At 38.7% G+C, this 12235-nt stretch overlaps 1 protein-coding gene across 2 annotated transcripts in view; it reads left to right on the top strand.

The window, feature by feature from the left end:
• LOC117233154 (BTB/POZ domain-containing protein KCTD1) overlaps positions 1-12235 on the top strand; it is a 39917-nt gene that overhangs the window by 7288 nt on the left and 20394 nt on the right. The window contains exon 1 of one of the 2 annotated variants that reach the window (XM_033493175.1): positions 10531-10792. The exons of the other annotated variant lie outside the window; for it this stretch is intronic. The gene's annotated coding sequence lies outside the window, so the exon portion shown is untranslated. Of the gene's footprint in view, positions 1-10530; positions 10793-12235 lie in introns of those variants that run through there. 2 annotated transcript variants of the gene reach the window in all.

The following is a 12235-nucleotide window of genomic DNA, read 5'->3' as shown; positions in this document are numbered from 1 at the left end:
CGGCCGATAAAATTTGTTGTAATCGGTCGTGGCTGTGCCGAGCGAATATGTTTTCTCCGAGGATCGTGTTCGATCGGTTTTTAAGAATGTTACGACGTATGTTGCGTTGGCGGTATAATTGAGCGATAATAAGCGCTTTTTGTTGGCTCGAGTGGTAGTTTACTTTATACCTGATAGGTAATTTGTATTTATTGGTGGGGTTTCTTAACCCCTCGCCGTGGGATAGCGAGAGTCTTATATATTATAGTTGTGGATTATGCGAGAGTCTCGTTTGTGTTTGTCAAGTTTGAATTTCAATCCATATCGCGTGTAGTATCAATTAGTAATACAATATCATTAGTATCGTGATATATTACAAGGCAAGCGGTTAATTCAATTTACTCTATAGATGGATACCGTCTCTTTAAGAGGACGATAGTGAGTTAACTGTCTAATAAAGATTGCTACAAACGATTTCGCGGTATTAATTACGAAACTACAGGATCTGATAATACATAGCAGCAGTAATCATAATATATACATTGATTCATGAGAGATATAAAACTGTCAAATTACTAACAATTCAGCGGTATAATTTCACGGTGCATCGTTTGCTTTCATCAAATCTAATGGAAAGAATTAATCTCCGCGTTTCGTCCAAACGTGCTTAAATGGAACGTGCCCAAATTCATGGACCCAATCTCCTTTCATATTCTAACAACTCGATGCATAACACCAAACATCTTCGTACCAAATTTTTCAATTCAATAATATCATAATGCAACATAAAATGCGTGGAACGCCAAAACTCGTAATCGAGCAGACAGTCTATCGAATAACAGTTTAAAACAAATACTGCAAGGATACACGTTTAGATATCAACAGTGCTAAGATCTCTTAGGATGGACGAGGCTCGGAAAGATTTACATCGCGGCTGCTTGCTGCACGTGCGCGTGTACGCGGTTGTCGTGATCAATGAAAAATATATAGAAACCCGACAGGGATTTATTCGCCAATAAAAGGGGACTTTCCGTAGGCGAAGCGGACTGTTAGGATGCTGGATTTCGGGCAAAAATACGAGACGCTGATAAATTCTACGCTGTCAGATAGAGTTGACGCGATTAAACCTTATCCGCGAGTACACTGTAAATCACGCGTAAAGCACGCGTAGGATGAAACGGTGCAAATCTGACGAACATTTAGTGCTTTCAATGCGTAGTCGTAATCCATGGGATTACAGAAGATTAATGTTGCATAAAGGAAAAAGTCGACGATGACACCGAGTCACACCGTTAGTCGCTCTTTAATTGTCCAAACAATCGCGATGTGAGAATAGCCTAGCTGTTGGTAAAGTAACGCTAAACTCGTGCGATCGTTCGAGTGCTTGTATCGTACAAGCTGTTTTCGCACGCGAGATTCAACTACCTGTAACGATTCGTTGAAAGTTGTGTAATTTGTTTTATCGCGTACAGTTAGTCGATCATTAGAACAACTTTGCCCGATACCGAATACATAGTTAAAATAATGGCCGTATTACTCGCTAACTAGCTTTTAATAACGCTACCTTTGCAACGCTCGGTTTAACTATCAACTTACTTTTTTGTTTACCCTCGTCTTTGAACAAACGCCGTTCGATGCGAGTTATACTCCTTATCGCAATACAATTACTTTAAAGGGTTGACAGCTGGTGTAAATCATTAGCAAGAAATAATTAAAGGTAATTATAGCGTTTGCAGCGTTCCGTACACTGTATTTAGTCTTCTTTTTTTTGACATGGCAAGCTGGTAAGACCCGCTAACACTTATTAATGATGGTGATGATCACGGGATGTGTTAAGAGTTGACTTATGTAAAATGAATTAATAGTAAGCCTGGTTGAAAACAGGCGTTGAGTAATTGATATTGAGTTTAGCTTTCCAGGCAAAGTGAAATTTTTTAGCTTGTAGAGTAATACTATACTACATTCTGTCTCTGTGACTGCATACAAATATACCCCAATGTGCATATTCATTGACAACCCATTCCCACTTACGAGAAGACTAAAACCAACTCCATCAGATTATCCCATAATAAATGTTGTCCCGAGACGAACTTATTTTAAAATGAAAATCCCCATTCAAAGCAAGAATCGTCTCAACCGATACATCATTTCTATCATTGCATATTAATCACAGTCTATAATTATTTCGGGATAGTTTAACCAAACTTGCAATCGTAAACAAAAATGAGACAAAACCCGCGTTCTTACATATTTTACCACGAAAGATATAGAATATAGTTTCTACAGGAATATCATCGAACGAACGAAGAAACTCTTTAAACAAAATAACGTACAAGCAAAAACGATTCTCGAACTTATTTCTCCCGACTTTGAAATGACCAAATCAAGATCTTGTCGGAAAGCAACATTTACTACATGCTGCTAAAAGATAAAGCCTTTTCGTACTTGTCACACGCCTTGCCTCACGCAGCAAAAAAAACTGTACACGAGCGTTTTCATGTTTCCTTAATAAAAGATCGATTGCTCGCTGATGCTGCCTACCCTTCCATGATGTATCGCGGCTTAATTGAAGCTCCTCTAAACGAGAATTAAGCGACAAACGCTGGCGTGTGCTCTGAAAGGATGAGCGAGACTACGTGCCAGGCCGTGGCATCGATAAATTTCAGACTACCTACGTAAGTGTTCGTGGTAACTGCGAGCGCAAGCCAAACCGGTCGGCACGCGCTTCGACCATCCGCTATCGAAGCAACGTACATGTACCAAAGAAAGGAGCCACTCTCCTTGTTCGTTCTCCTCTTCTTTCGTCTTTCTTTTTCCTTTCTTTTGCCTTCTTTTGTACCTCGTGCCACCAGCTTTCTGCTCTTCACGCCATGTCAGCCTTTTTCTTTCCCTTTTTTCAGCTTATTTGCGCAACCGTACACGGATAATCGCTGGGACAATGAATACACGATCGCCTCTTCGTTTCTTTTGCGTTACTCCTTCAGCGACATTACCTCCTTCTGTCGCGTTCATCTTTTTGCCATGTTTTCCTTACCTGGCGGACACACCGTCATTGACATTTCGACTTTTTGCCGCTTCTTGCAACGTGACGCATGAAGTCAAGAGTTTTTGTACATACGTGCCACACTCTCTGCAAGCGGACGTTTTGCATTTTATAACGTTATTCGTTTTCTGTGGTATTTTCTACTAATCCATATTCAATTTTCGTGTGAATATATTATCAATTTCTGTTATATTGGAATAAATGTTAATCATAGATAGAAACCAAGGTATCCTGACGAGATTAAGAGGACAGTATGTTCGAAAGTATCCTTTAGGAAGATTTCTGGAATGCTATAATTTGTCAAACAATTCTGAACTCTATCGAAACATCGTTGTACTCTACTATTAAAAAGGACTCGATAAAGTTAAAAAGGAAAAAAGCTTTTCAACAGGACAAAATTGTATCAATAGAAAGCAGGTAAGAAGCCAGAATTCTTAATTGCTACGTTTAAATCCATTCGCCGAACCGTCACTTACTCGGGTCCTTACAAATGCTTTTCAATAACAAGAAATCGAGTATTCTCCAAAATTACTAGCAAAGATTCATTGTCGCAGAAAGTGGTAAGACTTGTAGAAGCTTTCAAAGCTAGCCGATAAATTGCAGAATCCTACCAAAATAACTAATGCATTATTATGTATTATTTATAAAACTGCTAATTTTATGGAAATACATTTTCTTTAAATTGTTTCGAAACTTCGCTATGAAGTCTTCAAAGTACCCAACATATATTTTGCTTCTTGTAATACAATAACTATAATGATTTTTAAATCGAGTAAATTATAACGAACCAAGATTTAAATATTAATCGTAACTAACACGAGTACATTCTCCAGCGGAAATTCCGCCGCGTTTCTTCGCCATAAGCTCCCTCAAGAATTGAAGTAACTTCTATGCTAAAATTCTCTACTCATCAAGGAAAATTGCTTCTGCTTGATTACCTCGCTAAAGAAACGTTTACAAATCCAGCATGCTCATCGTCGTTTCGCATCTTTCTCCACAAAGCCAGCGTCATGATCTACACGCGACACATTCCCGTCCAGTTCTTCTCCCTTTACCCCTTCTACATCTTCTTCTTCTTCTTCTTCTTCTCCTTCTTCATCTTCATTACATCACATCCTTCTGACGTGCACACGATTAACTAAGAAGGCTTCATCTATCTCGTGAAAGCACACCGACGCTTATTAAACTCCGTAATAACTACCGTGCCATTCCTGACCGATCCTCAATCAACGAAACCAACGAGTTACTCGCGAACTGGCGGATGTGGGTCAGTGCGAAAGCTCGCTAGCAGGAAGTATACCGTTAGTCAAGGACGCTCTTCGGCGGACGTCCTGACAAAAATCGCGATAACCCTTTGATCTTTTAATTAACGAAACGATACGCGTTGGGGGCCTTCTTCCGGTTTTCCGCAGTCGACATACTCGATCTTCCATCGTTGTCGATTTAATTTCCAAGGGAGTTCTATATAAAAATAATACCGTTTAATAATGAATTTTTCCAAGTTGAGAATTAGGAATTGCTAGCGGAATTTTATTTATTCGTTCAGTTGTTGCAGTCCAAATATTTCCGGCGTTGTAGAGGATAATGAAATCTTGATGGAGATTTGACGTTAGAAAAGATTTCGTGTTAGACGAAGAGAATCTTCGATAAATATTTCATTCAGTTTCCTGTGATACTTCTAATAATAATAACTTTCTAATAATACAATGATAATTTCCCATCAATCGTTCAATGCGTATTTAAAATTTACACAGCTACACAAACTCTCTGTATACGAGTAGTGCAAATAGCAAGTTATTCACGAATTAGCGTAATGTTTTTCTCCTGTATTCTGTTGTCATGAAAATATACGAAGCAAAGATCACAAGTCGCAAATTCGTCCTCGATTGATAATTGCACGAACCAGGTTCTCCAGTCGAGTCGAATGAAAGTTGATAAAACGCAACTTGACGAGATCGTGCCGTCGCTATTGCATTATAGTAAACGAGATATTTTACTTACTTGCTTTTTCTCGCTAATAGAGGACCCACTTTCAACCGAACGTGCCACCTCATTATGATAAATTCATTATCATTCCAAATCCAGCAGATCGTCGAGTGAAATTCATTTATCCAATGAACGAGGAAAGTGGCGATCCTTTCAGCGATATTTCATCGTCGAAAACCAGATTTCCATCGGTATGCGGTTCGATTAATCGAATACAGGATTTATTATCGTCCGGACACGCGGTAATTTCATCGGAGGCGACGAACGCCAGCGAAAGACACTTGTAAAAATGGAGAACGCGGTCGTTTTCACGCGTCGCTGATCGACGCAAGAACGCTTGTAAAATACAAACAATTCGATTGCGTCGTACCAGTTTTCGCGAGTCGCGTGAAAGAAAACGAGAAATGCAAAAACTCGTGTAGCCTCGACAGAAATGCGTAATTATATAGGTGACGGATAATGTTGGAAATCTTTACGTATGAACAATCATAAGTAGTACTTGAGCATGTAAATGCTGTATCTTTCCTAGCAGTTCTCTTACCGGAAGACATTACTCTTGCAGAAACGAAATTACGCTTACGGTGGTATTACGATTAATTAAATAATCTTGGTTTAAGCTATGGAACTGTTTCTGTCTCTAACTCAAATTCTATCATTTTTATGGAGTTTGACGCAATTAAAATATTCATAGAATTACGATAAATCAAATATTTTTTCTTGTAACTATAGAATTTATATTTCGTATCTAACTTGTGTAACAGGCTTATACAAACTAGCTGCTGTTCTGATACAGAAACGAAAGTTTTCGAACATTTACCCCGAAAGATATTTACGAATATATTATATCTTCCATATGAAACTTTTTAAAATATCATTAGTACGTAATGAAAAACGGTTGCATTCCGTAATTACATCGGTAAAAGTTTAAACCAATTGGAAAATGTATATAGAATTATAACAATTATTACAAATATGCGCTTAATAAAAGATCGGTATACATATAACTTCTTTATACATTTGTAAATTCGTTTTACAAATACCATCATGATACTCGTGATCGTGCTGTCAATGAAATTGTAAAATGCTTTGTACAACGCACGTAACATATTCGTAAAAAGTTTCTACAAGTGTTGAAATGCTCCCGAGAGCAACTGTATAAAATACAAAGAATTCAATCGCGTCGTTCCAGTTTCCCAGCCGCGAGAAGCGCGAAAATCCGTGCTGCCTCGGCGGAAATGCACAAGGATATACGTGACATATTAGCAGAACGCTGGGTTTCCCTTTAAAGCACGCGTTTCGCGCGGTATCCTCGCTAAATAACGACAGGTCACACCGACTAATTTCTCTGAAAAGACGGTTACGAGTTACGGCTGGTACCTACCGGCGTCGGTGCGGATCGTTAACGTCTTTCCTGCCGTTTCCCTCTGTCGAATAGTCGCGTGGCACGTACTGAAAATTTATGACTCTGTGAAAGCCAGCCGCGCGGAATTACAGGGGAACGTGGAGAATGGATTTCGAAGGTTGAACGAAATAATTTCGCACGGCGACGAGACGAGCAACAGGGAAGACGCGAGCGTAGACACGCTTGAAAAGCGATCGTGAGTGACGATTAGAGGTGACGTAAGTGGTATGTAGTTAACGTAATGGCGTTTTGTTTGAACGTCTTTTACGACTCGGTGAAAGCGTGAGCAATTGTTTTGCGAGGATTTAGTACGGCTAATGAAGCTGTGATTGTACAGTATGCTTGCTCGTTTCAAACCATCGAGCTCATGTTAATGAGGGATTATTTAAAGTTTTGCTGACAATAAATAGCAGAGATGCTTGTAAATAGGCTTTTTTATTTTCTTTCTTCTTGCAGTTTTAAGGTGAGACGATTACGGGTAATCAATTATTTAATACGGGCAAATCTGTGACTTAAACACGTTAAAGATAAAGTGACACGATTATTGCTTCGATCTTAATTGATCATCTCAACCCGTTTAAAACCAAACATAATTTATTAAAAAGTATAATATCGTTTTGTCAAGATGCAAAAGATGTATCAGAACGATATACAAGCCTACTGCACAAGTTTGAAATACACAAGAAATTCTATAATTTCAAGACAAATTATTTAATTCATCGTACTCTACTATAAATACTATAAATTCCTTAATTTCTTCGTACTCTATAAAATTGTAAAATCTAAATGAATAAAGAAATAGAGATGAAAAATATCAACAAAATTCTTTATTGAATCTCCTTGAATGAAGAGGATCTGTTCATTAATGACAAAAACGCATATTCATCGTAACGACGTCTTCGTCAAGTAAGTTCTTAATAAGTACAGAAAGAACATGCAATGCGTGGAATCTCTGGAACGCGCGGATCAAAGCGAGCAAGCGTAATTACAACAACAGATTGTTGATCGTAATCGACACAATCGAATGTTCCTCGCAGTGAAACAGCTCTTATACACGTACAGCTGTGAATCGAGAGCAAAGCCCTCTCAACGACCAGATGGTACTAACTGGTTGGAACCGAAAATCGATGCAAACGAAAAGCAAAGAGGAAGTTAATGAGCCACGGGTGTTTGCAATGCAAAGACCACGCGGGTAGGTACATGTTCATGGTCGTTTTATGAACACGAAGGGTTAATGAAATGCACTAACGACAGATGCGCGCATTAACGCAGATAGCTTCCCAAGCGCCGAATTATTCAAATGTTTTTTTAAAGATATTAAATGCCTCCTTAAAAAGAAGAAAGACACTTCGTTTTTCGACTTGAAACAAACTCTCAACATTATTTATTCACAAGGGAATTTAGGGAATCTGAACATTTAGAAACTTACGAAAGTTTACGTATAGATTAGAGTAGTTCAACTATAAAAATGAACTTTTTCTTTTTCAGCGTTATACGTGTATTACTGTTCTTAGGGAGGTCATTCCTCGAAGAATACGTGGAATTTTTGTTTCTTGTAAAATGCCTTAAGAATAATAAGAGACGTTAAACAACATTTTTTATGTGTTACGTATGCTTTCTATATTTACAAAGCTGTGTATCTAGCAACTCTTAAAATCGTGCTTTTGTACTTTGCACATTTGCACAGAAATTTTCTTGGAAAATCTCTTTCCATCTATGTATATAGATAATTTATGCGTCGTATGTTTATTATATAACGTCAGTTTCAGCTGTTTTCATATTCTCGAAAATACTGCAAATTCAGCACGGAAAAACACTGTGTTCATAACAACGTTCGTAAAGCAAACCGACATTCTTTATGCCGCATCAATTACGACCAATTATTCACGACGCTCCTCGCAGCCCTTGTAACGTTCCTCCATGTTATGCAATTCTCATAAATACTACAAGTTCCATAGAACAACAGCGTATCCGTAACAAGCTTCATAAAACAAACACGCATTCATTACAACCGATTCCTTGCAACGTTCCTTCTCTCGATCCACATTTTCATCCTTGCATCTCCATAAATTCCCCTCAATCAAGACCACCCGAGCCAACGTGTTCTCTCCTCGAGAAGAGAAAAAAGGAAGCGTTTCTCGCGGTAGCCGCGCCAGTCGGAGAGGAGAGAAGTCCCGACTTCTGACTGCGGCGTAGCCCGGGGCGTTTAAAATAATGCTATTCGCGAACGAAAATGAGGCATTTTCGAATTTGCATTCGCCGTGGCCCGCAGCTATCGGTGTCCTCAGCGCTTTCGGAGTCAAGTACGAGCCGACACGACTCTTGTTTCTTGTACAATTGGTCCCCACAACGAACCGAACACCCCACCATGCTTATGCACGATGTATACGCGACCCGAGAACCTCGAGTTTCCTGAATTTATAAACTTACGTTAGCAGCAAATCGTGTGGCTGTGACGTTGACCCTGAAGCGGTAGCTCGAGGTGGACTCCGGCTAGGGTTAACACGACTCTTCTGGGCCACGAAAACGACGCTCACTCGACCCAAGGATTCCTTTGTTCCGACGAATATTACCGCGTGAATGTTTCAACGCTCGTAATGAACGCTGTTAACCGGCAAAGAGAAAATTGTAATAGAATTCCGGGTGAACGTGTGAGCGCGATTCCAACTGATTATTGGCAGAAATTAGAGAGTGAACATGATTCGTGAAAAAATCGAAGTAGAGTGTAGATGGGAGAAGGAGTGATCTAGTACGAAGAACGATATGAATCGATCGATGAAAATAGTTATCACAAGTCGTGAAGCGAAAGTACACGTAGATATTTGAACACGAGAATATTGCCTTGTGGGTGTTTCGATAGTCATAACGAATGTAGTTAGCCAAGAGAGAAGAAATTTTCACAGAACTCTAGACGGGGACGTGGTCGCGATTCGAAATGACGACTTTTGTTAAAATTTGAAATTGAGAGTTGAAGACTGAATAAAAATGCAAAGAGATCATACGTAGGAAAAGGATAGTTTAGTAGCTAGAAAGAACTAGGCGTTTAGTTATGAAGCAAATCAACGAAAATAATTATGAAACTGTGACTGTAAAAAGAAAGTATATATTTGAATATCTATGAAAACATTACCAATCGGTTGTAATAAATTATAGATTAGACAACGAAGATACTACAATTCTAGGAATTGAAGTACATATAAAGGATCATCTAATATGAAGAAGCAACAATAGTTGTTACTAGTAATTATTAACAATTACTCTTTCCGATGGAAATATTAATCTTACGAATCGTGAATCAAAGATATAAAGAAATATTTGAACATCACCACATACGTTATTTAATTTAACGTTACGATTCTGTCGATGTCATCAAACAAATGATTACCGTGATAATGTTGCTGTCGCAGGTAACGAACGATCACGAAAATATCATTCCATTACAAATATTATTCAGACGAGGCCGACATCGCGTTCCACCCCATCAGTGATGAATCATTTATAATGAAGTCACATAAAGAGAAGGTCACCATCCCGACCAAATTAATGCAACATTTTACAATTTTATCGCAGTTTGTCGAAATTATGTCGCAGTTGGTCATTCCGTTATTTCTCGATACGTACACTGATTGTAACAACATCGACGAGCTAAAGGAAATAAACGAGCCATAGAATCATCGATCGTTCGATCACAAGAGACGACAGCGAATCGCAATTAACCCGAAATTTCCATACGAAAACATAGCCTGCTCGATTCATTACATGTATCGATGTGATAGTCGTAATTTCTTCTTTCAATTCTCAAAGGCCACAGGCGATTCGATAAAAAAGAGTTAATCGTCGCTTCATCGGACTCCGAATGGAAAAGAAAACGCAGAAAAAGGAAGAAGTTCGTTTTCGTAATGATTGCCGATAGTATCGACGCGGTCGGTCCCATTGGCAGGATTTCCACGTGCAACGATACGTTTTACGGAAACGCGTGCTCGATTGCCCAGCAACAAGGGGAATTTGCATACGACGATGCCTGCAGGCGATCGGACGTCCACGCAAACTTACCGGCAGACTTCTAGTTTGCGACGTCGTACACGCGCTGAGGACACGCGCGTGTCCTCAGAACGTGTTAGACCCCTTCTTCGGTCGAAGCCTCCGGCGAAGCTCATCTTGGCACACGTGCATGCAGCTGGTCACTTGGAGCAGGGTGCCGCCGTTGTGCACACAAATGTTACGGAGAACGTCGCACAAAGCGGCCACTACCATCTTTTCGTAAGAAGATCGTTCGCCCTTCCTGCATCGCGGTCTGCTCTGTGCGGTCTGAATCCACTTCCGCGTGTACACTTGTTTGTCGCTTTCTCGAGTTAATCTGTTTGTGCGACTGGATACACTTGGTGAGCTTAATCGAGTTAAATTCAACGGAGGATTAGTAAGATCAAAGAAAGATATTTATTCATATAACATATACATCGTATTTATGAATATTTATGTAGCGCTGTATCATCTGCGACTCGTGAAACATGTTTTTAATCATTTAAAGGTGAAGGTTTCTGTATTTCAATTTGAAATTATATGTTGGAAAAATTATTCCGATTGAAAAAGTGTGTTTGATATTTTATTCGAATGAGAGAAAAACGAAAGAAGGAAATTACTTCGGAGAAAATGTACAGATAAATAATTAAATTACAATTTCTTTACTGACTCCTTTAAGTAATTTCTGTAATATAGTCTGAGCAAAAGGTCCTCCATTTCCTGATCTACATTTCTTACTCAACTCTTCTCCAAGAAACACGTGTGTTTTCTACTAATTTACGTTTCCTTCGCTGTAAGTTCAGTTTGAATGTTAACAACCCAATATTACTTACAGAAAACCATTCGCTTTATTAGAAATGCCTTTCTTTCCAGGACTTTTAATTTTATCACCAAGCAAATACAATTTACGTACATGCTTCCTTATTTCCTGTCGTCCATGTATTGCAATGATGCGTGTCGTCTAGGCGCATTAAAGCGTCCTTCAGCAAACACCCTGCGGCGTCATGTTCATTATCCTAATGCATGTCTGTATTCTACATTTGTATGCATATTGATGACCCATTCATTTAGACCATACGTTCTACGCTCAAATACACACACCCACACGCACACACAAACACACAAATATACACATAGATATTCAAACAAGTTCATTTTTGCGATTCAAGGCCCCAACTCGACGGGACAGCTGTTGCTGAAATCGTTGCTGCGGTGTTCTTTCACTTTCTCCGGCTAGTTCTGCCTATCTTCGTTCATATTTTATCGCGATTATGTACCAGTATATAATATTAATTATGCAACGTAACGAAACAAGAGCAGTTGAATGTTTACGCTTACATAACTGTCGAATTAAAATAGAAAATTAGAAAACAAGAAAATTTAGAGCACAGTGCTAAGGAAATTGATTATTTCTGCATTGTTTTTATTCGCAATTTAGTGTGCAAGTATGATCGAAGTTAATTACAACTACGTTCATACGCGTATTTGTATTAATAGAATTTGCATACGCTAATCGATCGCCCAAAGGTATTCAAAGGTCGATCGTTGTTATGTACACTAACATAAAACTTCTTCAACTCACAATCGGTTCTTCTTTTCTTACTTTGCACTTCGAACCGTGTTAAAACTATTTGTATAATATTGAATCCATCAATTTTTAAATTCGTCATCAATAAATCCAAGAGAAGTGAATTACATATTACGTTTTTCAAAAACATCGTCACTAAACCAAACTCGAATATCTATCGCATTCGTCTAATATGGATTTTAAATTAAACAAATGGAATCTTCGTCCAAATTCATGA

This window comes from Bombus vosnesenskii, unplaced genomic scaffold (assembly GCF_011952255.1).
Source record: "Bombus vosnesenskii isolate JDL3184/JDL3185 unplaced genomic scaffold, Bvos_JDL3184-5_v1.1 scf7180000013295, whole genome shotgun sequence".
Classification (NCBI taxonomy): Eukaryota; Metazoa; Arthropoda; class Insecta; order Hymenoptera; family Apidae; genus Bombus; species Bombus vosnesenskii.
This window is presented reverse-complemented; position numbering and strand designations above follow the sequence as displayed.